Source organism: Idiotropiscis lumnitzeri, chromosome 12 (genome assembly GCF_059441095.1).
Source record: "Idiotropiscis lumnitzeri isolate Australia: NSW breed Sydney's pygmy pipehorse chromosome 12, RoL_Ilum_1.0, whole genome shotgun sequence".
Taxonomy (NCBI): Eukaryota; Metazoa; Chordata; class Actinopteri; order Syngnathiformes; family Syngnathidae; genus Idiotropiscis; species Idiotropiscis lumnitzeri.
In genome coordinates, this window is record NC_142402.1 from 3,266,722 (window position 1) to 3,292,437 (window position 25,716).

At 45.3% G+C, this 25,716-nt stretch overlaps 12 non-coding genes across 12 annotated transcripts; 4 read left to right on the forward strand and 8 right to left on the reverse strand.

Annotated features, from left to right (window-relative positions):
* Positions 1-977: 977 nt before the first annotated feature.
* Positions 978-1,049, reverse strand: trnap-agg (transfer RNA proline (anticodon AGG)). Its single transcript has one exon. It is a non-coding gene; the product is annotated as a tRNA-Pro (tRNA).
* A 3,206-nt stretch (positions 1,050-4,255) lies between these two features.
* trnap-ugg (transfer RNA proline (anticodon UGG)) lies at positions 4,256-4,327 on the reverse strand. The gene has a single exon. It is a non-coding gene; the product is annotated as a tRNA-Pro (tRNA).
* A 3,191-nt stretch (positions 4,328-7,518) lies between these two features.
* Positions 7,519-7,590, reverse strand: trnap-ugg (transfer RNA proline (anticodon UGG)). The gene has a single exon. It is a non-coding gene; the product is annotated as a tRNA-Pro (tRNA).
* A 3,206-nt stretch (positions 7,591-10,796) lies between these two features.
* trnap-ugg (transfer RNA proline (anticodon UGG)) lies at positions 10,797-10,868 on the reverse strand. The gene has a single exon. It is a non-coding gene; the product is annotated as a tRNA-Pro (tRNA).
* Positions 10,869-12,807: 1,939 nt separating this feature from the next.
* On the forward strand, positions 12,808-12,878 carry trnag-gcc (transfer RNA glycine (anticodon GCC)). Its single transcript has one exon. It is a non-coding gene; the product is annotated as a tRNA-Gly (tRNA).
* Positions 12,879-14,061: 1,183 nt separating this feature from the next.
* trnap-agg (transfer RNA proline (anticodon AGG)) lies at positions 14,062-14,133 on the reverse strand. Its single transcript has one exon. It is a non-coding gene; the product is annotated as a tRNA-Pro (tRNA).
* Positions 14,134-16,089: 1,956 nt separating this feature from the next.
* On the forward strand, positions 16,090-16,160 carry trnag-gcc (transfer RNA glycine (anticodon GCC)). The gene has a single exon. It is a non-coding gene; the product is annotated as a tRNA-Gly (tRNA).
* A 1,191-nt stretch (positions 16,161-17,351) lies between these two features.
* trnap-ugg (transfer RNA proline (anticodon UGG)) lies at positions 17,352-17,423 on the reverse strand. The gene has a single exon. It is a non-coding gene; the product is annotated as a tRNA-Pro (tRNA).
* A 1,939-nt stretch (positions 17,424-19,362) lies between these two features.
* On the forward strand, positions 19,363-19,433 carry trnag-gcc (transfer RNA glycine (anticodon GCC)). The gene has a single exon. It is a non-coding gene; the product is annotated as a tRNA-Gly (tRNA).
* Positions 19,434-20,616: 1,183 nt separating this feature from the next.
* On the reverse strand, positions 20,617-20,688 carry trnap-agg (transfer RNA proline (anticodon AGG)). Its single transcript has one exon. It is a non-coding gene; the product is annotated as a tRNA-Pro (tRNA).
* A 1,952-nt stretch (positions 20,689-22,640) lies between these two features.
* Positions 22,641-22,711, forward strand: trnag-gcc (transfer RNA glycine (anticodon GCC)). The gene has a single exon. It is a non-coding gene; the product is annotated as a tRNA-Gly (tRNA).
* Positions 22,712-23,902: 1,191 nt separating this feature from the next.
* On the reverse strand, positions 23,903-23,974 carry trnap-ugg (transfer RNA proline (anticodon UGG)). The gene has a single exon. It is a non-coding gene; the product is annotated as a tRNA-Pro (tRNA).
* Between the last annotated feature and the right edge of the window lie 1,742 nt (positions 23,975-25,716).

The window sequence follows — 25,716 nt, forward strand, 5'->3', positions numbered from 1 at the left end:
AGGCTATTTGTCAGAACCTGCTGATGTTTTTACAAATCCGCTTTTTGGCCTAATTTTAGCAATTGCTTTTAATCAGGAGGTTTTTTTTTTTTAGTTGCAGTAAATTATTGCAAGTTCTGTTAATGGGACTGATCAAATACAAGGTTGGACGTGCTTTAAAAGGATACTGATGGACGGGGACGCAGGACGATTATTCTATAAAGTAGAAAGTATGCAGATCGGGGATTTTCATTTAATTCTGATGAAAAGGAGAGAGTGGATGACACCCCGAGTCTTAACCTGACCAGAGGGGGAAACTGAGGTATTGTCAAGTGTCATGGGAAAAACTGTCACTTTTGGCTTGAGTGGACTTGGTACCTATCTGTAGGATTTCAGTTTTATCATGGTTAAGTTGCAGAAAATTGGATGAGAACCAATAATACATTTCGGGGAAGCAGTCAATAAATGGAGGAACCCGGAATAATGGCAGTTGATTATGTGGAGAGGTAGAGCTGAGTGTCATCTGCATAACAGTGGGAGTGTAGGTTTAGTTTGTGAAATATCTTGACAAGAGGTAGGGTATAGATAAAGAATGTCTTGGAGTCTGTTCAGGAGGATGGTTTTAGAAATTGTATCGCAAGCTGCTATCAGATCAAAGAGGGTGAGAATGGTGATTAGGCCAGAGTCGGTTGCCGGTGATTTTGATCAGTGTTGTTTCTGTACTGTGGAGGGGTGGAAACTAGAGTAGAAATGTTCTAAGAGGTTGTAGGAGCTGATTTTGGACTGTAGCTAGGTAGCTAATGTCATTTCCAAGATTTTTTAAAAAAATGTGCGATTGGACCTAGGTTATTGAAATTATAAGGAACTCAAGCATTTTTTTGGGAGTACTCGGGGTACAGTCTCAGTTTTGTTGTTTCATGTTAGTTTTTCCACCATCTCCCTGTATAGATTTGCATCAAAATTATGAGTTGACTAAGCGACCATACCGACACTGAGATGGGCTCGTCCGGGATTTGAACCCGGGACCTCTCGCACCCTAAGCGAGAATCATACCCCTAGACCAACGAGCCACGTTTAGCTGGGTAACTGACTGTTGGCCGCAAGCCTTCATCGACACTAAGACCCCGGATTTGAACCTGGAACCTCTCCCAACCAACCCTGAATTTACACTAAGAACCTGTTTGGATTTGAACGAGAAACCACTCACAACCATACCCAGAGCCCAATGAGCCACCTCCAATTGATGACATGCTCGTACCAGCGAAGAACCATTCCTATCAGTACGGAAGATTCAGGTGAACTCAAAGTAATCCAGTGTAATGATGGTCTTGTTTTGGATTTGAAAGAGGGTCCTCAGTGAGAATTACAGTAATACCCCGCGACTTCGCGGTTCACCTTTCGCGGCTTCAGTGCTTCGCGGGTCTAAAAAATATTCGGAGGCATTGTAGTTTCGCCGAGCGGCACGAGGGGGCGCTGGAGCGGTTAGACGGCCGGCGTGCGCCGAAGAGGAGAGTGGACGAAGAAGAGAGTGGACGAAGAAGAGAGTGGACGAAGAAGAGCAAGTTCCCCCGGACACGATTGGTGGCGACGTTTCGCGCGGTTCGGACCGTACCAGAGTTCCGGCCGGCGTGCGTGGCAGTTAAGCCGTAGTGGAGCACCTTCCCCGGGCACGGGCGGTTCCAAGCGGCCCCTAAGTTTAACCGAATGGAAGCTCCGGAGGAGGAGGGCATGCTCGTGTCACAGTAAGCCGTAGTGGAGCACCTTCCCCGGGCACGGGCGGTGTCAAGCGGCCCCTAAGTTTAACCGAATGGAAGCTCCGGAGGAGGAGGGCATGCTCGCGTCACAGTAAGCCGAAGAGGAGCACCGTCCCCGGGCACGGGCGGTTCCAAGCGGCCCCTAAGTTTAACCGAATGGAAGCTCCGGAGGAGGAGGGCGGGCGTGTGTCACAGTTAAGCCGAATAGGAGCACCTCTTCCGCCCGGGCAGGAGCGGAGCGTGAGGCTGTCAGTTATGAATGAATAAATAAATAAATGAAGAATGCCACCTTTCATTTCACTGTCATGATCCGTGCCTGTCATGCCGCGTGTGTTTTTGTTTTTTCAGCTGTGTGGGCGTTCCTCCAGCGATCTTCTCGCGCCATGCCGTCAGCTGCTGCGAGACGCGCTGATTACACTGACTATATTGTGATTATAATAAATATCTTTCTATCACCACCTTTTTTCCCGTGTCTGCGTTTGGAGAGTCCTGCTCAACCCTCCAGCTCTGCTGGAGGATCATAACATTCACAGGCCACACCGGACGGCGTACCAGCAGGTAAAAGTCGAAGTAATTAAATAAATACAAAAAGAAGTAATTGAATAAATACGAAAATAATGGCTGGGGAATAAAAAATAAGTTTTAATAATAATTTGGTTTTTTTTGTTATAACATGAATTTCACACTCTCTCTCTCTACCCATATATATATATATATATATATATTTATTTATTTATTTTTAAGCATTTTTGAAGGTGCGCTGCTACTTCGCGGATTTTCAGTTTTCGCGGGTGGTCTCGGTCCCCATTAACCGCGATAACCGGGGTATTACTGTATACCCGTAGTCCAACGAGCCAAAGTGCTTGCCACAAAGTATCGAAATCAGTTAACTTTATAGATTGTAGTCATAATTAAAGTCAAGTGGTGGTGTTCCAACTATCAGAATCGCCACAGCTTAGTCTCATAATACTCAAATTTGGTATCTCACTGTAACATTATCAAACGTAATAAGGGTTTTCTCAATGTATTAATACAGGCGTGTATTATCGCAATGTATTGTTGGGGATCGTTCGTGCATCTTCCAGTATTTAATCGTTTCTGCAGAGTGATCTTACCGTTAAAGAAATGTATCGTTCACTTGATGCATTGCATACATGGCAAGAACGCTACATTTTAAGAAGGAAAAAACATGCATTATCAGGGCCAGATAAAACGTTTTCTATGGTGGACGTCTCTATTCTATTGGACAAGAAGTACTAATCATTGGTTGTTCAGTGGTAGAATTCTCGCTTGCCATCCGTGAGGCCCGAGTTCAATTCCCGGCCAATGCAATATGTTAGGCTGCGTGGTTACGCGTCAATTGCTATCATAATGTGTTGTCAGGCAGCGCCATCCCTGGTCTGTTCTCACCTGCGAATATGCCTTGTGTCGTAACAACTATGTCTGCGGTCACCCTCATTATTGGGGGCGGGGATACAAAACTGTCTACCAGTTTTTGGAATATCAATAACATTCCATTTTCTAATGTGGAGACCCTAGGCTATTTGTCAGAACCTGCTGATGTTTTTACAAATCCGCTTTTTGGCCAAATTTTAGCAATTGCTTTTAATCAGGAGGTTTTTTTTTTTTAGTTGCAGTAAATTATTGCAAGTTCTGTTAATGGGACTGATCAAATACAAGGTTGGACGTGCTTTAAAAGGATACTGATGGACGGGGACGCAGGACGATTATTCTATAAAGTAGAAAGTATGCAGATCGGGGATTTTCATTTAATTCTGACGAAAAGGAGAGAGTGGATGACACCCCGAGTCTTAACCTGACCAGAGGGGGAAACTGAGGTATTGTCAAGTGTCATGGGAAAAACTGTCACTTTTGGCTTGAGTGGACTTGGTACCTATCTGTAGGATTTCAGTTTTATCATGGTTAAGTTGCAGAAAATTGGATGAGAACCAATAATACATTTCGGGGAAGCAGTCAATAAATGGAGGAACCCGGAATAATGGCAGTTGATTATGTGGAGAGGTAGAGCTGAGTGTCATCTGCATAACAGTGGGAGTGTAGGTTTAGTTTGTGAAATATCTTGACAAGAGGTAGGGTATAGATAAAGAATGTCATGGAGTCTGTTCAGGAGGATGGTTTTAGAAATTGTATCGCAAGCTGCTATCAGATCAAAGAGGGTGAGAATGGTGATTAGGCCAGAGTCGGTTGCCGGTGATTTTGATCTGTGTTGTTTCTGTACTGTGGAGGGGTGGAAACTAGAGTAGAAATGTTCTAAGAGGTTGTAGGAGCTGATTTTGGACTGTAGCTAGGTAGCTAATGTAATTTCCAAGATTTTTGAAAAAAATGTGCGATTGGACCAAGGTTATTGAAATTATAAGGAACTCAAGCATTTTTTTGGGAGTATTCAGGGTACAGTCTCAGTTTTGTTGTTTCATGTTAGTTTTTCCAGCATCTCCCTGTATAGATTTGCATCAAAATTATAAGCTGACTAAGAGACTGGGCGACCATACCGACACTGAGATGGGCTCGTCCAGGATTTGAACCCGGGACCTCTCGCACCCAAAGCGAGAATCATACCCCTAGACCAACGAGCCACGTTTAGCTGGCTAACTGACTGTTGGCCGCAAGCCTTCATCGACACTAAGACCCCGGATTTGAACCTGGAACCTCTCCCAACCAACCCTGAATTTACACTAAGAACCTGTTTGGATTTGAACGAGAAACCACTCACAACCATACCCAGAGCCAAATGAGCCACCTCCAATTGATGACATGCTCGTACCAGCGAAGAACCATTCCTATCAGTACGGAAGATTCAGGTGAACTCAATGTAATCCAGTGTAATGATGGTCTTGTTTTGGATTTGAAAGAGGGTCCTCAGTGAGAATTACAGTAATACCCCGCTACTTCGCGGTTCACCTTTCGCGGCTTCAGTGCTTCGCGGGTCTAAAAAATATTCGGAGGCATTGTAGTTTCGCCGAGCGGCACGAGGGGGCGCTGGAGCGGTTAGACGGCCGGCGTGCGCCGAAGAGGAGAGTGGACGAAGAAGAGAGTGGACGAAGAAGAGCAAGTTCCCCCGGACACGATTGGTGGCGACGTTTCGCGCGGTTCGGACCGTACCAGAGTTCCGGCCGGCGTGCGTGGCAGTTAAGCCGTAGAGGAGCACCTTCCCCGAGCACGGGCGGTGTCAATCGGCCCCTAAGTTTAACCGAATGGAAGCTCCGGAGGAGGAGGGCATGCTCGCGTCACAGTAAGCCGTAGTGGAGCACCTTCCCCGGGCACGGGCGGTGTCAAGCGGCCCCTAAGTTTAACCGAATGGAAGCTCCGGAGGAGGAGGGCATGCTCGCGTCACAGTAAGCCGAAGAGGAGCACCGTCCCCGGGCACGGGCGGTTCCAAGCGGCCCCTAAGTTTAACCGAATGGAAGCTCCGGAGGAGGAGCGCATGCTCGCGTCACAGTAAGCCGAATAGGAGCACCTCTTCCGCCCGGGCAGGAGCGGAGCGTGAGGCTGTCAGTTATGAATGAATAAATATATAAATGAAGAATGCCACCTTTCATTTCACTGTCATGATCCGTGCCTGTCATGCCGCGTGTGTTTTTGTTTTTTCAGCTGTGTGGGCGTTCCTCCAGCGATCTTCTCGCGCCATGCCGTCAGCTGCTGCGAGACGCGCTGATTACACTGACTATATTGTGATTATAATAAATATCTTTCTATCACCACCTTTTTTCCCGTGTCTGCGTTTGGAGAGTCCTGCTCAACCCTCCAGCTCTGCTGGAGGATCATAACATTCACAGGCCACACCGGACGGCGTACCAGCAGGTAAAAGTCGAAGTAATTAAATAAATACAAAAAGAAGTAATTGAATAAATACGAAAATAATGGCTGGGGAATAAAAAATAAGTTTTAATAATAATTTGGTTTTTTTTGTTATAACATGAATTTCACACTCTCTCTCTCTACCCATATATATATATATATATATATATATTTATTTATTTATTTTTAAGCATTTTTGAAGGTGCGCTGCTACTTCGCGGATTTTCAGTTTTCGCGGGTGGTCTCGGTCCCCATTAACCGCGATAACCGGGGTATTACTGTATACCCGTAGTCCAACGAGCCAAAGTGCTTGCCACAAAGTATCGAAATCAGTTAACTTTATAGATTGTAGTCATAATTAAAGTCAAGTGGTGGTGTTCCAACTATCAGAATCGCCACAGCTTAGTCTCATAATACTCAAATTTGGTATCTCACTGTAACATTATCAAACGTAATAAGGGTTTTCTCAATGTATTAATACAGGCGTGTATTATCGCAATGTATTGTTGGGGATCGTTCGTGCATCTTCCAGTATTTAATCGTTTCTGCAGAGTGATCTTACCGTTAAAGAAATGTATCGTTCACTTGATGCATTGCATACATGGCAAGAACGCTACATTTTAAGAAGGAAAAAACATGCATTATCAGGGCCAGATAAAACGTTTTCTATGGTGGACGTCTCTATTCTATTGGACAAGAAGTACTAATCATTGGTTGTTCAGTGGTAGAATTCTCGCTTGCCATCCGTGAGGCCCGAGTTCAATTCCCGGCCAATGCAATATGTTAGGCTGCGTGGTTACGCGTCAATTGCTATCATAATGTGTTGTCAGGCAGCGCCATCCCTGGTCTGTTCTCACCTGCGAATATGCCTTGTGTCGTAACAACTATGTCTGCGGTCACCCTCATTATTGGGGGCGGGGATACAAAACTGTCTACCAGTTTTTGGAATATCAATAACATTCCATTTTCTAATGTGGAGACCCTAGGCTATTTGTCAGAACCTGCTGATGTTTTTACAAATCCGCTTTTTGGCCAAATTTTAGCAATTGCTTTTAATCAGGAGGTTTTTTTTTTTTAGTTGCAGTAAATTATTGCAAGTTCTGTTAATGGGACTGATCAAATACAAGGTTGGACGTGCTTTAAAAGGATACTGATGGACGGGGACGCAGGACGATTATTCTATAAAGTAGAAAGTATGCAGATCGGGGATTTTCATTTAATTCTAATGAAAAGGAGAGAGTGGATGACACCCCGAGTCTTAACCTGACCAGAGGGGGAAACTGAGGTATTGTCAAGTGTCATGGGAAAAACTGTCACTTTTGGCTTGAGTGGACTTGGTACCTATCTGTAGGATTTCAGTTTTATCATGGTGAAGTTGCAGAAAATTGGATGAGAACCAATAATACATTTCGGGGAAGCAGTCAATAAATGGAGGAACCCGGAATAATGGCAGTTGATTATGTGGAGAGGTAGAGCTGAGTGTCATCTGCATAACAGTGGGAGTGTAGGTTTAGTTTGTGAAATATCTTGACAAGAGGTAGGGTATAGATAAAGAATGTCATGGAGTCTGTTCAGGAGGATGGTTTTAGAAATTGTATCGCAAGCTGCTATCAGATCAAAGAGGGTGAGAATGGTGATTAGGCCAGAGTCGGTTGCCGGTGATTTTGATCAGTGTTGTTTCTGTACTGTGGAGGGGTGGAAACTAGAGTAGAAATGTTCTAAGAGGTTGTAGGAGCTGATTTTGGACTGTAGCTAGGTAGCTAATGTCATTTCCAAGATTTTTGAAAAAAATGTGCGATTGGACCAAGGTTATTGAAATTATTAGGAACTCAAGCATTTTTTTGGGAGTATTCAGGGTACAGTCTCAGTTTTGTTGTTTCATGTTAGTTTTTCAAGCATCTCCCTGTATAGATTTGCATCAAAATTATAAGTTGACTAAGAGACTGGGCGACCATACCGACACTGAGATGGGCTCGTCCGGGATTTGAACCCGGGACCTCTCGCACCCAAAGCGAGAATCATACCCCTAGACCAACGAGCCACGTTTAACTGGTTAACTGCCTGTTGGCCGCAAGCCTTCATCGACACTAAGACCCCGGATTTGAACCTGGAACCTCTCCCAACCAACCCTGAATTTACACTAAGAACCTGTTTGGATTTGAACGAGAAACCACTCACAACCATACCCAGAGCCCAATGAGCCACCTCCAATTGATGACATGCTCGTACCAGCGAAGAACCATTCCTATCAGTACGGAAGATTCAGGTGAACTCAAAGTAATCCAGTGTAATGATGGTCTTGTTTTGGATTTGAAAGAGGGTCCTCAGTGAGAATTACAGTAATACCCCACTACTTCGCGGTTCACCTTTCGCGGCTTCAGTGCTTCGCGGGTCTAAAAAATATTCGGAGGCATTGTAGTTTCGCCGAGCGGCACGAGGGGGCGCTGGAGCGGTTAGACGGCCGGCGTGCGCCGAAGAGGAGAGTGGACGAAGAAGAGAGTGGACGAAGAAGAGCAAGTTCCCCCGGACACGATTGTTGGCGACGTTTCGCGCGGTTCGGACCGTACCAGAGTTCCGGCCGGCGTGCTTGGCAGTTAAGCCGTAGAGGAGCACCTTCCCCGAGCACGGGCGGTGTCAATCGGCCCCTAAGTTTAACCGAATGGAAGCTCCGGAGGAGGAGGGCATGCTCGCGTCACAGTAAGCCGTAGAGGAGCACCTTTCCCGGGCACGGGCGGTTCCAAGCGGCCCCTAAGTTTAACCGAACGGAAGCTCCGGAGGAGGAGGGCATGCTCGCGTCACAGTAAGCCGAAGAGGAGTACCGTCCCCGGGCACGGGCGGTTCCAAGCGGCCACTAAGTTTAACCGAATGGAAGCTCCGGAGGCGGAGGGCGGGCGTGTGTCACAGTTAAGCCGAATAGGAGCACCTCTTCCGCCCGGGCAGGAGCGGAGCGTGAGGCTGTCAGTTATGAATGAATAAATAAATAAATGAATAATGCCACCTTTCATTTCACTGTCATGATCCGTGCCTGTCATGCCGCGTGTGTTTTTGTTTTTTCAGCTGTGTGGGCGTTCCTCCAGCGGTCGTCTCGCGCCATGCCGTCAGCTGCTGCGAGACGCGCTGATTACACTGACTATATTGTGATTATAATAAATATCTTTGTATAACCACCTTTTTTCCCGTGTCTGCGTTTGGAGAGTCCTGCTCATTCCTCCAGCTCTGCTGGAGGATCATAACATTCACAGGGCACACCGGACGGCGTACCAGCAGGTAAAAGTCGAAGTAATTAAATAAATACAAAAAGAAGTAATTGAATAAATACGAAAATAATGGCTGGGGAATAAAAAATAAGTTTTAATAATAATTTTTTTTTTTGTTATAACATGAATTTCACTCTCTCTCTCTCTACCCATATATATATATATATATATATATATATATATATATATTTATTTTATTTTTTTTATTTAAGCATTTTTGAAGGTGCGCCGCTACTTCGCGGATTTTCAGTTTTCGCGGGTGGTCTCGGTCCCCATTAACCGCGATAACCGGGGTATTACTGTATACCCGTAGTCCAACGAGCCAAAGTGCTTGCCACAAAGTATCGAAATCAGTTAACTTTATAGATTGTAGTCATAATTAAAGTCAAGTGGTGGTGTTCCAACTATCAGAATCGCCACAGCTTAGTCTCATAATACTCAAATTTGGTATCTCACTGTAACATTATCAAACGTAATAAGGGTTTTCTCAATGTATTAATACAGGCGTGTATTATCGCAATGTATTGTTGGGGATCGTTCGTGCATCTTCCAGTATTTAATCGTTTCTGCAGAGTGATCTTACCGTTAAAGAAATGTATCGTTCACTTGATGCATTGCATACATGGCAAGAACGCTACATTTTAAGAAGGAAAAAACATGCATTATCAGGGCCAGATAAAACGTTTTCTATGGTGGACGTCTCTATTCTATTGGACAAGAAGTACTAATCATTGGTTGTTCAGTGGTAGAATTCTCGCTTGCCATCCGTGAGGCCCGAGTTCAATTCCCGGCCAATGCAATATGTTAGGCTGCGTGGTTACGCGTCAATTGCTATCATAATGTGTTGTCAGGCAGCGCCATCCCTGGTCTGTTCTCACCTGCGAATATGCCTTGTGTCGTAACAACTATGTCTGCGGTCACCCTCATTATTGGGGGCGGGGATACAAAACTGTCTACCAGTTTTTGGAATATCAATAACATTCCATTTTCTAATGTGGAGACCCTAGGCTATTTGTCAGAACCTGCTGATGTTTTTACAAATCCGCTTTTTGGCCAAATTTTAGCAATTGCTTTTAATCAGGAGGTTTTTTTTTTTTAGTTGCAGTAAATTATTGCAAGTTCTGTTAATGGGACTGATCAAATACAAGGTTGGACGTGCTTTAAAAGGATACTGATGGACGGGGACGCAGGACGATTATTCTATAAAGTAGAAAGTATGCAGATCGGGGATTTTCATTTAATTCTGATGAAAAGGAGAGAGTGGATGACACCCCGAGTCTTAACCTGACCAGAGGGGGAAACTGAGGTATGGTCAAGTGTCATGGGAAAAACTGTCACTTTTGGCTTGAGTGGACTTGGTACCTATCTGTAGGATTTCAGTTTTATCATGGTTAAGTTGCAGAAAATTGGATGAGAACCAATAATACATTTCGGGGAAGCAGTCAATAAATGGAGGAACCCGGAATAATGGCAGTTGATTATGTGGAGAGGTAGAGCTGAGTGTCATCTGCATAACAGTGGGAGTGTAGGTTTAGTTTGTGAAATATCTTGACAAGAGGTAGGGTATAGATAAAGAATGTCATGGAGTCTGTTCAGGAGGATGGTTTTAGAAATTGTATCGCAAGCTGCTATCAGATCAAAGAGGGTGAGAATGGTGATTAGGCCAGAGTCGGTTGCCGGTGATTTTGATCTGTGTTGTTTCTGTACTGTGGAGGGGTGGAAACTAGAGTAGAAATGTTCTAAGAGGTTGTAGGAGCTGATTTTGGACTGTAGCTAGGTAGCTAATGTAATTTCCAAGATTTTTGAAAAAAATGTGCGATTGGACCAAGGTTATTGAAATTATAAGGAACTCAAGCATTTTTTTGGGAGTATTCAGGGTACAGTCTCAGTTTTGTTGTTTCATGTTAGTTTTTCCAGCATCTCCCTGTATAGATTTGCATCAATATTATAAGCTGACTAAGAGACTGGGCGACCATACCGACACTGAGATGGGCTCGTCCAGGATTTGAACCCGGGACCTCTCGCACCCAAAGCGAGAATCATACCCCTAGACCAACGAGCCACGTTTAGCTGGCTAACTGACTGTTGGCCGCAAGCCTTCATCGACACTAAGACCCCGGATTTGAACCTGGAACCTCTCCCAACCAACCCTGAATTTACACTAAGAACCTGTTTGGATTTGAACGAGAAACCACTCACAACCATACCCAGAGCCAAATGAGCCACCTCCAATTGATGACATGCTCGTACCAGCGAAGAACCATTCCTATCAGTACGGAAGATTCAGGTGAACTCAATGTAATCCAGTGTAATGATGGTCTTGTTTTGGATTTGAAAGAGGGTCCTCAGTGAGAATTACAGTAATACCCCGCTACTTCGCGGTTCACCTTTCGCGGCTTCAGTGCTTCGCGGGTCTAAAAAATATTCGGAGGCATTGTAGTTTCGCCGAGCGGCACGAGGGGGCGCTGGAGCGGTTAGACGGCCGGCGTGCGCCGAAGAGGAGAGTGGACGAAGAAGAGAGTGGACGAAGAAGAGCAAGTTCCCCCGGACACGATTGGTGGCGACGTTTCGCGCGGTTCGGACCGTACCAGAGTTCCGGCCGGCGTGCGTGGCAGTTAAGCCGTAGAGGAGCACCTTCCCCGAGCACGGGCGGTGTCAATCGGCCCCTAAGTTTAACCGAATGGAAGCTCCGGAGGAGGAGGGCATGCTCGCGTCACAGTAAGCCGTAGTGGAGCACCTTCCCCGGGCACGGGCGGTGTCAAGCGGCCCCTAAGTTTAACCGAATGGAAGCTCCGGAGGAGGAGGGCATGCTCGCGTCACAGTAAGCCGAAGAGGAGCACCGTCCCCGGGCACGGGCGGTTCCAAGCGGCCCCTAAGTTTAACCGAATGGAAGCTCCGGAGGAGGAGCGCATGCTCGCGTCACAGTAAGCCGAATAGGAGCACCTCTTCCGCCCGGGCAGGAGCGGAGCGTGAGGCTGTCAGTTATGAATGAATAAATATATAAATGAAGAATGCCACCTTTCATTTCACTGTCATGATCCGTGCCTGTCATGCCGCGTGTGTTTTTGTTTTTTCAGCTGTGTGGGCATTCCTCCAGCGATCGTCTCGCGCCATGCCGTCAGCTGCTGCGAGACGCGCTGATTACACTGACTATATTGTGATTATAATAAATATCTTTGTATCACCACCTTTTTTCCCGTGTCTGCGTTTGGAGAGTCCTGCTCAACCCTCCAGCTCTGCTGGAGGATCATAACATTCACAGGGCACACCGGACGGCGTACCAGCAGGTAAAAGTCGAAGTAATTAAATAAATACAAAAAGAAGTAATTGAATAAATACGAAAATAATGGCTGGGGAATAAAAAATAAGTTTTAATAATAATTTGTTTTTTTTTGTTATAACATGAATTTCACACTCTCTCTCTCTACCCATATATATATATATATATATATATATATATATATATTTATTTATTTATTTTTAAGCATTTTTGAAGGTGCGCCGCTACTTCGCGGATTTTCAGTTTTCGCGGGTGGTCTCGGTCCCCATTAACCGCGATAACCGGGGTATTACTGTATACCCGTAGTCCAACAAGCCAAAGTGCTTGCCACAAAGTATCTAAATCAGTTAACTTTATTGATTGTAGTCATAATTAATGTCAAGTGGTGGTGTTCCAACTATCAGAATCGCCACAGCTTAGTCTCATAATACTCAAATTTGGTATCTCACTGTAACATTATCAAACGTAATTAGGGTTTTCTCAATGTATTAATACAGGCGCGTATTATCGCAATGTATTGTTGGGGATCGTTCGTGCATCTTCCAGTATTTAATCGTTTCTGCAGAGTGATCTTACCGTTAAAGAAATGTATCGTTCACTTGATGCATTGCATACATGGCAAGAACGCTACATTTTAAGAAGGAAAAAACATGCATTATCAGGGCCAGATAAAACGTTTTCTATGGTGGACGTCTCTATTCTATTGGACAAGAACTATTAAGCATTGGTTGTTCAGTGGTAGAATTCTCGCTTGCCATGCGTGAGGCCCGAGTTCAATTCCCGGCCAATGCAATATGTTAGGCTGCGTGGTTACGCGTCAATTGCTATCATAATGTGTTGTCAGGCAGCGCCATCCCTGGTCTGTTCTCACCTGCGAATATGCCTTGTGTCATAACAACTATGTCTGCGGTCACCCTCATTATTGGGGGCGGGCATACAAAACTGTCTACCAGTTTTTAGAATATCAATAACATCCCATTTTCTAATGTGGAGACCCTAGGCTATTTGTCAGAACCTGCTGATGTTTTTACAAATCCGCTTTTTGGCCTAATTTTAGCAATTGCTTTTAATCAGGAGGTTTTTTCTTTTTAGTTGCAGTAAATTATTGCAAGTTCTGTTAATGGGACTGATCAAATACAAGGTTGGACGTGCTTTAAAAGGATACTGATGGACGGGGACGCAGGACGATTATTCTATAAAGTAGAAAGTATGCAGATCGGGGATTTTCATTTAATTCTGATGAAAAGGAGAGAGTGGATGACACCCCGAGTCTTAACCTGACCAGAGGTGGAAACTGAGGTATTGTCAAGTGTCATGGGAAAAACTGTCACTTTTGGCTTGAGAGGACTTGGTACCTATCTGTAGGATTTCAGTTTTATCATTGTTAAGTTGCAGAAAATTGGATGAGAACCAATAATAAATTTCGGGGAAGCAGTCAATAAATGGAGGAACCCGGAATAATGGCAGTTGATTATGTGGAGAGGTAGAGCTGAGTGTCATCTGCATAACAGTGGGAGTGTAGGTTTAGTTTGTGAAATATCTTGACAAGAGGTAGGGTATAGATAAAGAATGTCATGGAGTCTGTTCAGGAGGATGGTTTTAGAAATTGTATCGCAAGCTGCTATCAGATCAAAGAGGGTGAGAATGGTGATGAGGCCAGAGTCGGTTGCCGGTGATTTTGATCAGTGTTGTTTCTGTACTGTGGAGGGGTGGAAACTAGAGTAGAAATGTTCTAAGAGGTTGTAGGAGCTGATTTTGGACTGTAGCTAGGTAGCTAATGTCATTTCCAAGATTTTTGAAAAAAATGCGCGATTGGACCTAGGTTATTGAAATTATAAGGAACTCAAGCATTTTTTTGGGAGTACTCGGGGTACAGTCTCAGTTTTGTTGTTTCATGTTAGTTTTTCCACCATCTCCCTGTATAGATTTGCATCAAAATTATGAGTTGACTAAGCGACGATACCGACACTGAGATGGGCTCGTCCGGGATTTGAACCCGGGACCTCTCGCACCCTAAGCGAGAATCATACCCCTAGACCAACGAGCCACGTTTAGCTGGGTAACTGACTGTTGGCCGCAAGCCTTCATCGACACTAAGACCCCGGATTTGAACCTGGAACCTCTCCCAACCAACCCTGAATTTACACTTAGAACCTGTTTGGATTTGAACGAGAAACCACTCACAACCATACCCAGAGCCCAATGAGCCACCTCCAATTGATGACATGCTCGTACCAGCGAAGAACCATTCCTATCAGTACGGAAGATTCAGGTGAACTCAAAGTAATCCAGTGTAATGATGGTCTTGTTTTGGATTTGAAAGAGGGTCCTCAGTGAGAATTACAGTAATACCCCGCTACTTCGCGGTTCACCTTTCGCGGCTTCAGTGCTTCGCGGGTCTAAAAAATATTCGGAGGCATTGTAGTTTCGCCGAGCGGCACGAGGGGGCGCTGGAGCGGTTAGACGGCCGGCGTGCGCCGAAGAGGAGAGTGGACGAAGAAGAGAGTGGACGAAGAAGAGAGTGGACGAAGAAGAGCAAGTTCCCCCGGACACGATTGGTGGCGACGTTTCGCGCGGTTCGGACCGTACCAGAGTTCCGGCCGGCGTGCGTGGCAGTTAAGCCGTAGAGGAGCACCTTCCCCGAGCACGGGCGGTGTCAATCGGCCCCTAAGTTTAACCGAATGGAAGCTCCGGAGGAGGAGGGCATGCTCGCGTCACAGTAAGCCGTAGTGGAGCACCTTCCCCGGGCACGGGCGGTGTCAAGCGGCCCCTAAGTTTAACCGAATGGAAGCTCCGGAGGAGGAGGGCATGCTCGCGTCACAGCAAGCCGAAGAGGAGCACCGTCCCCGGGCACGGGCGGTTCCAAGCGGCCCCTAAGTTTAACCGAATGGAAGCTCCGGAGGAGGAGCGCATGCTCGCGTCACAGTCAGCCGAATAGGAGCACCTCTTCCGCCCGGGCAGGAGCGGAGCGTGAGGCTGTCAGTTATGAATGAATAAATATATAAATGAAGAATGCCACCTTTCATTTCACTGTCATGATCCGTGCCTGTCATGCCGCGTGTGATTTTGTTTTTTCAGCTGTGTGGGCGTTCCTCCAGCGATCTTCTCCCGCCATGCCGTCAGCTGCTGCGAGACGCGCTGATTACACTGACTATATTGTGATTATAATAAATATCTTTCTATCACCACCTTTTTTCCCGTGTCTGCGTTTGGAGAGTCCTGCTCAACCCTCCAGCTCTGCTGGAGGATCATAACATTCACAGGGCACACCGGATGGCGTACCAGCAGGTAAAAGTCGAAGTAATTAAATAAATACAAAAAGAAGTAATTGAATAAATACGAAAATAATGGCTGGGGAATAAAAAAGAAGTTTTAATAATAATTTGTTTTTTTTTTGTTATAACATGAATTTCACTCTCTCTCTCTCTACCCATATATATATATATATATATATATATATATATTTATTTTATTTTTTTTATTTAAGCATTTTTGAAGGTGCGCCGCTACTTCGCGGATTTTCAGTTTTCGCGGGTGGTCTCGGTCCCCATTAACCGCGATAACCGGGGTATTACTGTATACCCGTAGTCCAACGAGCCAAAGTGCTTGCCACAAAGTATCGAAATCAGTTAACTTTATTGATTGTAGTCATAATTAAAGTCAAGTGGTGGTGTTCCAACTATCAGAATCGCCACAGCTTAGTCTCATAATACTCAAATTTGGTATCTCACTGTAACATTATCAAACGTAATTAGGGTTTTCTCAATGTATTAATACAGGCGCGTATTATCGCAATGTATTGTTGGGGATCGTTCGTGCATCTTCCAGTATTTAATCGTTTCTGCAGAGTGATCTTACCGTTAAAGAAATGTATCGTTCACTTGATGCATTGCATACATGGCAAGAACGCTACATTTTAAGAAGGAAAAAACATGCATTATCAGGGCCAGATAAAACGTTTTCTATGGTGGACGTCTCTATTCTATTGGACAAGAAGTACTAAGCATTGGTTGTTCAGTGGTAGAATTCTCGCTTGCCATGCGTGAGGCCCGAGTTCAATTCCCGGCCAATGCAATATGTTAGGCTGCGTGGTTATGTGTCAATTGCTATCATAATGTGTTGTCAGGCAGCGCCATCCCTGGTCTGTTCTCACCTGCGAATATGCCTTGTGTCGTAACAACTATGTCTGCGGTCACCCTCATTATTGGGGGCGGGGATACAAAACTGTCTACCAGTTTTTGGAATATCAATAACATTCCATTTTCTAATGTGGAGACCCTAGGCTATTTGTCAGAACCTGCTGATGTTTTTACAAATCCGCTTTTTGGCCAAATTTTAGCAATTGCTTTTAATCAGGAGGTTTTTTTTTTTTAGTTGCAGTAAATTATTGCAAGTTCTGTTAATGGGACTGATCAAATACAAGGTTGGACGTGCTTTAAAAGGATACTGATGGACGGGGACGCAGGACGATTATTCTATAAAGTAGAAAGTATGCAGATCGGGGATTTTCATTTAATTCTGATGAAAAGGAGAGAGTGGATGACACCCCGAGTCTTAACCTGACCAGAGGGGGAAACTGAGGTATGGTCAAGTGTCATGGGAAAAACTGTCACTTTTGGCTTGAGTGGACTTGGTACCTATCTGTAGGATTTCAGTTTTATCATGGTTAAGTTGCAGAAAATTGGATGAGAACCAATAATACATTTCGGGGAAGCAGTCAATAAATGGAGGAACCCGGAATAATGGCAGTTGATTATGTGGAGAGGTAGAGCTGAGTGTCATCTGCATAACAGTGGGAGTGTAGGTTTAGTTTGTGAAATATCTTGACAAGAGGTAGGGTATAGATAAAGAATGTCATGGAGTCTGTTCAGGAGGATGGTTTTAGAAATTGTATCGCAAGCTGCTATCAGATCAAAGAGGGTGAGAATGGTGATTAGGCCAGAGTCGGTTGCCGGTGATTTTGATCTGTGTTGTTTCTGTACTGTGGAGGGGTGGAAACTAGAGTAGAAATGTTCTAAGAGGTTGTAGGAGCTGATTTTGGACTGTAGCTAGGTAGCTAATGTAATTTCCAAGATTTTTGAAAAAAATGTGCGATTGGACCAAGGTTATTGAAATTATAAGGAACTCAAGCATTTTTTTGGGAGTATTCAGGGTACAGTCTCAGTTTTGTTGTTTCATGTTAGTTTTTCCAGCATCTCCCTGTATAGATTTGCATCAAAATTATAAGCTGACTAAGAGACTGGGCGACCATACCGACACTGAGATGGGCTCGTCCAGGATTTGAACCCGGGACCTCTCGCACCCAAAGCGGGAATCATACCCCTAGACCAACGAGCCACGTTTAGCTGGCTAACTGACTGTTGGCCGCAAGCCTTCATCGACACTAAGACCCCGGATTTGAACCTGGAACCTCTCCCAACCAACCCTGAATTTACACTAAGAACCTGTTTGGATTTGAACGAGAAACCACTCACAACCATACCCAGAGCCAAATGAGCCACCTCCAATTGATGACATGCTCGTACCAGCGAAGAACCATTCCTATCAGTACGGAAGATTCAGGTGAACTCAATGTAATCCAGTGTAATGATGGTCTTGTTTTGGATTTGAAAGAGGGTTCTCAGTGAGAATTACAGTAATACCCCGCTACTTCGCGGTTCACCTTTCGCGGCTTCAGTGCTTCGCGGGTCTAAAAAATATTCGGAGGCATTGTAGTTTCGCCGAGCGGCACGAGGGGGCGCTGGAGCGGTTAGACGGCCGGCGTGCGCCGAAGAGGAGAGTGGACGAAGAAGAGAGTGGACGAAGAAGAGCAAGTTCCCCCGGACACGATTGGTGGCGACGTTTCGCGCGGTTCGGACCGTACCAGAGTTCCGGCCGGCGTGCGTGGCAGTTAAGCCGTAGAGGAGCACCTTCCCCGAGCACGGGCGGTGTCAATCGGCCCCTAAGTTTAACCGAATGGAAGCTCCGGAGGAGGAGGGCATGCTCGCGTCACAGTAAGCCGTAGTGGAGCACCTTCCCCGGGCACGGGCGGTGTCAAGCGGCCCCTAAGTTTAACCGAATGGAAGCTCCGGAGGAGGAGGGCATGCTCGCGTCACAGTAAGCCGAAGAGGAGCACCGTCCCCGGGCACGGGCGGTTCCAAGCGGCCCCTAAGTTTAACCGAATGGAAGCTCCGGAGGAGGAGCGCATGCTCGCGTCACAGTAAGCCGAATAGGAGCACCTCTTCCGCCCGGGCAGGAGCGGAGCGTGAGGCTGTCAGTTATGAATGAATAAATATATAAATGAAGAATGCCACCTTTCATTTCACTGTCATGATCCGTGCCTGTCATGCCGCGTGTGTTTTTGTTTTTTCAGCTGTGTGGGCATTCCTCCAGCGATCGTCTCGCGCCATGCCGTCAGCTGCTGCGAGACGCGCTGATTACACTGACTATATTGTGATTATAATAAATATCTTTGTATCACCACCTTTTTTCCCGTGTCTGCGTTTGGAGAGTCCTGCTCAACCCTCCAGCTCTGCTGGAGGATCATAACATTCACAGGGCACACCGGACGGCGTACCAGCAGGTAAAAGTCGAAGTAATTAAATAAATACAAAAAGAAGTAATTGAATAAATACGAAAATAATGGCTGGGGAATAAAAAATAAGTTTTAATAATAATTTGTTTTTTTTTGTTATAACATGAATTTCACACTCTCTCTCTCTACCCATATATATATATATATATATATATATATATATATATTTATTTATTTATTTTTAAGCATTTTTGAAGGTGCGCCGCTACTTCGCGGATTTTCAGTTTTCGCGGGTGGTCTCGGTCCCCATTAACCGCGATAACCGGGGTATTACTGTATACCCGTAGTCCAACAAGCCAAAGTGCTTGCCACAAAGTATCTAAATCAGTTAACTTTATTGATTGTAGTCATAATTAATGTCAAGTGGTGGTGTTCCAACTATCAGAATCGCCACAGCTTAGTCTCATAATACTCAAATTTGGTATCTCACTGTAACATTATCAAACGTAATTAGGGTTTTCTCAATGTATTAATACAGGCGCGTATTATCGCAATGTATTGTTGGGGATCGTTCGTGCATCTTCCAGTATTTAATCGTTTCTGCAGAGTGATCTTACCGTTAAAGAAATGTATCGTTCACTTGATGCATTGCATACATGGCAAGAACGCTACATTTTAAGAAGGAAAAAACATGCATTATCAGGGCCAGATAAAACGTTTTCTATGGTGGACGTCTCTATTCTATTGGACAAGAACTATTAAGCATTGGTTGTTCAGTGGTAGAATTCTCGCTTGCCATGCGTGAGGCCCGAGTTCAATTCCCGGCCAATGCAATATGTTAGGCTGCGTGGTTACGCGTCAATTGCTATCATAATGTGTTGTCAGGCAGCGCCATCCCTGGTCTGTTCTCACCTGCGAATATGCCTTGTGTCATAACAACTATGTCTGCGGTCACCCTCATTATTGGGGGCGGGCATACAAAACTGTCTACCAGTTTTTAGAATATCAATAACATCCCATTTTCTAATGTGGAGACCCTAGGCTATTTGTCAGAACCTGCTGATGTTTTTACAAATCCGCTTTTTGGCCTAATTTTAGCAATTGCTTTTAATCAGGAGGTTTTTTCTTTTTAGTTGCAGTAAATTATTGCAAGTTCTGTTAATGGGACTGATCAAATACAAGGTTGGACGTGCTTTAAAAGGATACTGATGGACGGGGACGCAGGACGATTATTCTATAAAGTAGAAAGTATGCAGATCGGGGATTTTCATTTAATTCTGATGAAAAGGAGAGAGTGGATGACACCCCGAGTCTTAACCTGACCAGAGGTGGAAACTGAGGTATTGTCAAGTGTCATGGGAAAAACTGTCACTTTTGGCTTGAGAGGACTTGGTACCTATCTGTAGGATTTCAGTTTTATCATTGTTAAGTTGCAGAAAATTGGATGAGAACCAATAATAAATTTCGGGGAAGCAGTCAATAAATGGAGGAACCCGGAATAATGGCAGTTGATTATGTGGAGAGGTAGAGCTGAGTGTCATCTGCATAACAGTGGGAGTGTAGGTTTAGTTTGTGAAATATCTTGACAAGAGGTAGGGTATAGATAAAGAATGTCATGGAGTCTGTTCAGGAGGATGGTTTTAGAAATTGTATCGCAAGCTGCTATCAGATCAAAGAGGGTGAGAATGGTGATTAGGCCAGAGTCGGTTGCCGGTGATTTTGATCAGTGTTGTTTCTGTACTGTGGAGGGGTGGAAACTAGAGTAGAAATGTTCTAAGAGGTTGTAGGAGCTGATTTTGGACTGTAGCTAGGTAGCTAATGTCATTTCCAAGATTTTTGAAAAAAATGCGCGATTGGACCTAGGTTATTGAAATTATAAGGAACTCAAGCATTTTTTTGGGAGTACTCGGGGTACAGTCTCAGTTTTGTTGTTTCATGTTAGTTTTTCCACCATCTCCCTGTATAGATTTGCATCAAAATTATGAGTTGACTAAGCGACGATACCGACACTGAGATGGGCTCGTCCGGGATTTGAACCCGGGACCTCTCGCACCCTAAGCGAGAATCATACCCCTAGACCAACGAGCCACGTTTAGCTGGGTAACTGACTGTTGGCCGCAAGCCTTCATCGACACTAAGACCCCGGATTTGAACCTGGAACCTCTCCCAACCAACCCTGAATTTACACTTAGAACCTGTTTGGATTTGAACGAGAAACCACTCACAACCATACCCAGAGCCCAATGAGCCACCTCCAATTGATGACATGCTCGTACCAGCGAAGAACCATTCCTATCAGTACGGAAGATTCAGGTGAACTCAAAGTAATCCAGTGTAATGATGGTCTTGTTTTGGATTTGAAAGAGGGTCCTCAGTGAGAATTACAGTAATACCCCGCTACTTCGCGGTTCACCTTTCGCGGCTTCAGTGCTTCGCGGGTCTAAAAAATATTCGGAGGCATTGTAGTTTCGCCGAGCGGCACGAGGGGGCGCTGGAGCGGTTAGACGGCCGGCGTGCGCCGAAGAGGAGAGTGGACGAAGAAGAGAGTGGACGAAGAAGAGAGTGGACGAAGAAGAGCAAGTTCCCCCGGACACGATTGGTGGCGACGTTTCGCGCGGTTCGGACCGTACCAGAGTTCCGGCCGGCGTGCGTGGCAGTTAAGCCGTAGAGGAGCACCTTCCCCGAGCACGGGCGGTGTCAATCGGCCCCTAAGTTTAACCGAATGGAAGCTCCGGAGGAGGAGGGCATGCTCGCGTCACAGTAAGCCGTAGTGGAGCACCTTCCCCGGGCACGGGCGGTGTCAAGCGGCCCCTAAGTTTAACCGAATGGAAGCTCCGGAGGAGGAGGGCATGCTCGCGTCACAGCAAGCCGAAGAGGAGCACCGTCCCCGGGCACGGGCGGTTCCAAGCGGCCCCTAAGTTTAACCGAATGGAAGCTCCGGAGGAGGAGCGCATGCTCGCGTCACAGTAAGCCGAATAGGAGCACCTCTTCCGCCCGGGCAGGAGCGGAGCGTGAGGCTGTCAGTTATGAATGAATAAATATATAAATGAAGAATGCCACCTTTCATTTCACTGTCATGATCCGTGCCTGTCATGCCGCGTGTGATTTTGTTTTTTCAGCTGTGTGGGCGTTCCTCCAGCGATCTTCTCGCGCCATGCCGTCAGCTGCTGCGAGACGCGCTGATTACACTGACTATATTGTGATTATAATAAATATCTTTCTATCACCACCTTTTTTCCCGTGTCTGCGTTTGGAGAGTCCTGCTCAACCCTCCAGCTCTGCTGGAGGATCATAACATTCACAGGGCACACCGGATGGCGTACCAGCAGGTAAAAGTCGAAGTAATTAAATAAATACAAAAAGAAGTAATTGAATAAATACGAAAATAATGGCTGGGGAATAAAAAAGAAGTTTTAATAATAATTTGTTTTTTTTTTGTTATAACATGAATTTCACTCTCTCTCTCTCTCTACCCATATATATATATATATATATATATATTTATTTTATTTTTTTTATTTAAGCATTTTTGAAGGTGCGCCGCTACTTCGCGGATTTTCAGTTTTCGCGGGTGGTCTCGGTCCCCATTAACCGCGATAACCGGGGTATTACTGTATACCCGTAGTCCAACGAGCCAAAGTGCTTGCCACAAAGTATCGAAATCAGTTAACTTTATTGATTGTAGTCATAATTAAAGTCAAGTGGTGGTGTTCCAACTATCAGAATCGCCACAGCTTAGTCTCATAATACTCAAATTTGGTATCTCACTGTAACATTATCAAACGTAATTAGGGTTTTCTCAATGTATTAATACAGGCGCGTATTATCGCAATGTATTGTTGGGGATCGTTCGTGCATCTTCCAGTATTTAATCGTTTCTGCAGAGTGATCTTACCGTTAAAGAAATGTATCGTTCACTTGATGCATTGCATACATGGCAAGAACGCTACATTTTAAGAAGGAAAAAACATGCATTATCAGGGCCAGATAAAACGTTTTCTATGGTGGACGTCTCTATTCTATTGGACAAGAAGTACTAAGCATTGGTTGTTCAGTGGTAGAATTCTCGCTTGCCATGCGTGAGGCCCGAGTTCAATTCCCGGCCAATGCAATATGTTAGGCTGCGTGGTTATGTGTCAATTGCTATCATAATGTGTTGTCAGGCAGCGCCATCCCTGGTCTGTTCTCACCTGCGAATATGCCTTGTGTCATAACAACTATGTCTGCGGTCACCCTCATTAATGGGGACGGGGATACAAAACTGTCTACCAGTTTTTAGAATATCAATAACATTCCATTTTCTCATGTGGAGACCCTAGGCTATTTGTCAGAACCTGCTGATGTTTTTACAAATCCGCTTTTTGGCCTAATTTTAGCAATTGCTTTTAATCAGGAGGTTTTTTCTTTTTAGTTGCAGTAAATTATTGCAAGTTCTGTTAATGGGACTGATCAAATACAAGGTTGGACGTGCTTTAAAAAGATACTGATGGACGGGGACGCAGGACGATTATTCTATAAAGTAGAAAGTATGCAGATCGGGGATTTTCATTTAATTCTGATGAAAAGGAGAGAGTGGATGACACCCCGAGTCTTAACCTGACCAGAGGGGGAAACTGAGGTATTGTCAAGTGTCATGGGAAAAACTGTCACTTTTGGCTTGAGTGGACTTGGTACCTATCTGTAGGATTTCAGTTTTATCATGGTTAAGTTGCAGAAAATTGGATGAGAACCAATAATACATTTCGGGGAAGCAGTCAATAAATGGAGGAACCCGGAATAATGGCAGTTGATTATGTGGAGAGGTAGAGCTGAGTGTCATCTGCATAACAGTGGGAGTGTAGGTTTAGTTTGTGAAATATCTTGACAAGAGGTAGGGTATAGATAACTTATGTCTAGGAGTCTGTTCAGGAGGATGGTTTTAGAAATTGTATCGCAAGCTGCTATCAGATCAAAGAGGGTGAGAATGGTGATTAGGCCAGAGTCGGTTGCCGGTGATTTTGATCAGTGTTGTTTCTGTACTGTGGAGGGGTGGAAACTAGAGTAGAAATGTTCTAAGAGGTTGTAGGAGCTGATTTTGGACTGTTGCTAGGTAGCTAATGTCATTTCCAAGATTTTTGAAAAAAATGCGCGATTGGACCAAGGTTATTGAAATTATAAGGAACTCAAGCATTTTTTTGGGAGTACTCGGGGTACAGTCTCAGTTTTGTTGTTTCATGTTAGTTTTTCCACCATCTTCCTGTATAGATTTGCATCAAAATTATAAGTTGACTAAGAGACTGGGCGACCATACCGACACTGAGATGGGCACGTCCGGGATTTGAACCCGGGACCTCTCGCACCCAAAGCGAGAATCATACCCCTAGACCAACGAGCCACGTTTAGCTGGGTAACTGACTGTTGGCCGCAAGCCTTCATCGACACTAAGACCCCGGATTTGAACCTGGAACCTCTCCCAACCAACCCTGAATTTACACTAAGAACCTGTTTGGATTTGAACGAGAAACCACTCACAACCATACCCAGAGCCAAATGAGCCACCTCCATTTGATGACATGCTCGTACCAGCGAAGAACCATTCCTATCAGTACGGAAGATTCAGGTGAACTCAAAGTAATCCAGTGTAATGATGGTCTTGTTTTGGATTTGAAAGAGGGTCCTCAGTGAGAATTACAGTAATACCCCGCTACTTCGCGGTTCACCTTTCGCGGCTTCAGTGCTTCGCGGGTCTAAAAAATATTCGGAGGCATTGTAGTTTCGCCGAGCGGCACGAGGGGGCGCTGGAGCGGTTAGACGGCCGGCGTGCGCCGAAGAGGAGAGTGGACGAAGAAGAGAGTGGACGAAGAAGAACAAGTTCCCCCGGACACGATTGGTGGCGACGTTTCGCGCGGTTCGGACCGTACCAGAGTTCCGGCCGGCGTGCGTGGCAGTTAAGCCGTAGAGGAGCACCTTCCCCGAGCACGGGCGGTGTCAATCGGCCCCTAGGTTTAACCGAATGGAAGCTCCGGAGGAGGAGGGCATGCTCGCGTCACAGTAAGCCGTAGTGGAGCACCTTCCCCGGGCACGGGCGGTTCCAAGCGGCCCCTAAGTTTAACCGAATGGAAGCTCCGGAGGAGGAGGGCATGCTCGTGTCACAGTAAGCCGTAGAGGAGCACCTTCCCCGGGCACGGGCGGTTCCAAGCGGGGCCCCTAAGTTTAACCGAATGGAAGCTCCGGAGGAGGAGGGCATGCTCGCGTCACAGTAAGCCGAAGAGGAGCACCGTCCCCGGGCACGGGCGGTTCCAAGCGGCCCCTAAGTTTAACCGAATGGAAGCTCCGGAGGAGGAGGGCGGGCGTGTGTCACAGTTAAGCCGAATAGGAGCACCTCTTCCGCCCGGGCAGGAGCGGAGCGTGAGGCTGTCAGTTATGAATGAATAAATAAATAAATGAAGAATGCCACCTTTCATTTCACTGTCATGATCCGTGCCTGTCATGCCGCGTGTGTTTTTGTTTTTTCAGCTGTGTGGGCGTTCCTCCAGCGATCTTCTCGCGCCATGCCGTCAGCTGCTGCGAGACGCGCTGATTACACTGACTATATTGTGATTATAATAAATATCTTTCTATCACCACCTTTTTTCCCGTGTCTGCGTTTGGAGAGTCCTGCTCAACCCTCCAGCTCTGCTGGAGGATCATAACATTCACAGGCCACACCGGACGGCGTACCAGCAGGTAAAAGTCGAAGTAATTAAATAAATACAAAAAGAAGTAATTGAATAAATACGAAAATATTGGCTGGGGAATAAAAAATAAGTTTTAATAATAATTTGTTTTTTTTTGTTATAACATGAATTTCACACTCTCTCTCTCTACCCATATATATATATATATATATATATATTTATTTATTTATTTTTAAGCATTTTTGAAGGTGCGCTGCTACTTCGCGGATTTTCAGTTTTCGCGGGTGGTCTCGGTCCCCATTAACCGCGATAACCGGGGTATTACTGTATACCCGTAGTCCAACGAGCCAAAGTGCTTGCCACAAAGTATCGAAATCAGTTAACTTTATAGATTGTAGTCATAATTAAAGTCAAGTGGTGGTGTTCCAACTATCAGAATCGCCACAGCTTAGTCTCATAA